A 3,293-nucleotide genomic window follows, 5' to 3' on the forward strand; every position below is an offset into this window, starting at 1 on the left:
TGATTTCTGTCCAGGCCCTTCTGGCTTTCATAGTTTCTGTTGAGAAATCTGGTGTGATTCTGATAGGTCTACCTTCATATGTTACTTGGCCTTTTTCCCTTGCTGCTTTTAGAATTTTTTCTTTGTTTTGTAGGTTCAGTGTTTTGACTATGATGTGACGTGAAGAATTTCTTTTCTGGTCTAGTCTACTTGGTGTTCTGTAGGCCTCTTGTATGTTTATGGCCATCTCCTTCTTTAAGTTGGGAAAGTTTTCTTCTATAATTTTCTTGAAAATATTTTCCAGACCTTTGAGCCTTATGTCTTCTTTTTCTTCTACTCCTATTATTCTTAGGTTTTGTCTTTTCATGGTGTCCTTGATTTCTTGGAAGTTTTCTGTTTGGAACTTTTCTGATTTTATTTTTTCTTTGAGAGACGTGTCAATTTCCGCAAGTGTATCTTCAGCTCCTGAGATTCTTTCTTCCATCTCTTGTATTCTGTTGGTGATGCTTACTTTTGTGGTGCCTGATCTTTTCTCTATGTTCTCCAGCTCCTGGTTTTTCTCTATTTGTGTTTTCTTCATTGATTCTAATTCTGTTTTCATGTCTTGCACCATTTCCTTCATCTGTTTGAATGTGGACTCCTGTTTTTCAATGATAGCTTCTATTTTTTTGTCTGTTTCCTCTCTATGTATCACTAATTTTGCCTCTACTTCTTTGGGTATAATTGCCTGTATTTCTATGAGAGCTTTGTTTATTTCTTCTTTATTTGCCTTCATTTGTGTGGACATTTCTTTGAGAGCTTTGTGCATTTCTTCTCTGTTTGCCTCAATTTTCGTGGTCATTTCTCTGAGAGCACGATTTGTTTCCTCTTGGTTAGTCTCGATTTCTTTGGTTATTTCTCTGAGGGCTTTGTTCATTTCATCTCTATGGGCCTCTAATAGCTGGAGAAACATAGTTTTGAGGTCGTTTTCTTGTATATCTAGTGAATTGAAGTGTCCATTTTTTTGTGGGGTTGCTGGTGAGATCATTATGTCCTGATTTTTGTTGGGAGTGTTCTTACATCTGTCTCTAGCCATCTGGTTATTTATAATCCTCACTGGTTGTTCCTCGAGATTGTAGTTTGGGCTATGATCCTCTCTTTCTGTTTTCTGGACTGTTTTTTTCAGGAAGATGAGAGAGGTTCACTGCTTTGGGGGTGTGCACTGTGTTTTCAGTTTTGCCTAAGTAAAGAATGTGATGCTGGCGCTATTCGCGTGCGCTTTTAGCGGGCGCAGTGTGCATGCGCGGATTCTCTGAGTATTGCAGTGGCCTGCAAGCCACTATTACGCAGTTCTGACTGAGATCCAGGTTTTGTTTGCCTGGATTACCCTGGTGGACCCGCAAGGCAGAGGCTTCAATGTCGCTATCCCAAGAATCCCTCTGATGCCCACACTAGGAGTGTGGGTGGCAGGGATCTCGTCTGGTTGCTTCTGTGGAGAGGCCCTGGGTCTGGGACAATCTCTCCCTAGAAGGCTCACTCACTCTCTTGCAGGACCAGTTGGAATGCACAGGGGTTCCCCTTGCTCACTACTCTCAGTTTTGGTCCTGCTGCAGAAGTGCACGGGTAGGGTAACAGTCAGCTCTGTGACACTGTGGCCGCAGGACTCGGTGTCCACCTTTCCTGTGTGCTGCCTCTTTGTTCTTTCCCCCTGCCAGGAGGGGTTATGTTGACTGGTCCCTGGGTGGCACGGGAAAGAGTTAGGGTGAGTGTATTCAATCCCAGATCCTGGGCCCAGATCTCTCTGCCAGAAGCAGCCTAGCAGTAGAATCTATGTTTGCTGATCCCAAGAGAGTACCGGGTAGGGTTGAGTGTCCTCAGATCCAGAGCTTGGCCCTCTCTGCTAGGGGCCGCTGGAGAGAGGGTGCTGTGTCCTTGGCAGGCTGCCTCTCTGTCCTTCCCCTCTGACCTTCTCCTCTGCTAGGGCGAGCTTATGGAGGTGCTCTCAGGGGAGTGCCAGCAGGGGTTGGGGCTTCTCAGTGGGATCCTGAGCCCTGAGCCAGCTGCGTTTCTCTGCATGGGGGCGGGGGGCGCCGGTGATAGAACTTGCTGCTATATCTTATTGCGCTGGACCCAAGAGAATCTCAGGACGCGTATGATGACCACAGTCCCAGATCCCGAGCTGTAGTTTGTTTGCTAGGAGTGGCTGGCAGCACTGGAGTTCTGGCACTGTGAAGCCGCTGTGCACCTCTTTATCCTTCTGCTCTGCTGCGGCAGGGTGATGGAGGTGGCAGGGTGATGACGGCGTTTGGGGGAGTGCCCAAAAGGATCGGGTTTTCTCAGCCCCGCTCTCGGGTTGGGGTACAGACAATGTGGTCTGTGGCAGATTCTGTTGGGCACCTCCTGCCTCCTCTGAAGAGGGAGTAGGGATTTTGAGCTGGGTGCGCAGCTGCTATCCGCCAGCGGCAGGAGCTCTGTTGTGATGGCGGCAGGTACCCGCCGAGGTCGGAGAGACCTTCCAGGGAAAGACTGGGTGACCCGTGACCAGTCTGGCAACTTTGCTTCCCCATGGGGTTTTTTTGCGACTGGGACTCGCAGCCTTAGGCCCCCTTGTGCCCACTAATCAGCCTGGGAAATTGATCGTGATAAGCAGGCTTGCTGCACCAGCCCAGAGACCCAAAACCCACGTTGCCGGGTTCTCTTCCGGGTTCTGGTTGGGCAGCCGAGAGTGGACCCGACCGCTTCCCACACCGTGGGAGCCTCCCCTCACCTGGGAAACAAGGTCGATCGCTGTTGTTTTAGGGCCCAGAGTTCAGTCTCCTGGTCGCTGCACGTAGTGTGTTGTTCTGCTTCTCAGACACGGTGTTCTCCTGGTGCCGCCATCTTGGCCCCTCCGAAAATTTGTATTTTGTTTGATGATATTTTTAACTGATTTGAATAAACTGCCTGTGCACCTAAATATCCACATTTCCATGACTTATTTTTAGTTCACCTGGCCTACCTATCCATTGATTGAAAACATTTTTATTAATTCCTTGAGAATTTCATAAAGTGTATGCTTATCACATTTACTCCCAACTTTCCTACTTAAGTCTTTCCAGGTCCATTACTATCTCTTTAAACCCTCAATGTTATGTATTCTTACTTTTAAATTTAGTAATCTGTTATACCTCTGTACATGAAGCCATTCACTGGATTGTTATAGATCTACAAGGAGTCACACCTTTAAAGTAAACCATCTCTCTCTTCCCCTGAAGCCATCAATTGTCTCTGTTCCCTTAGCTAGAGATGAGTGCTCATGACTCTCTTCCAATTTCATGTTTACTGGGTTGATTTTA

The sequence above is a fragment of the Psammomys obesus genome, unplaced genomic scaffold, assembly GCF_907164565.1.
Source record: "Psammomys obesus unplaced genomic scaffold, mPsaObe1.curated_primary_1811, whole genome shotgun sequence".
Taxonomy (NCBI): Eukaryota; Metazoa; Chordata; class Mammalia; order Rodentia; family Muridae; genus Psammomys; species Psammomys obesus.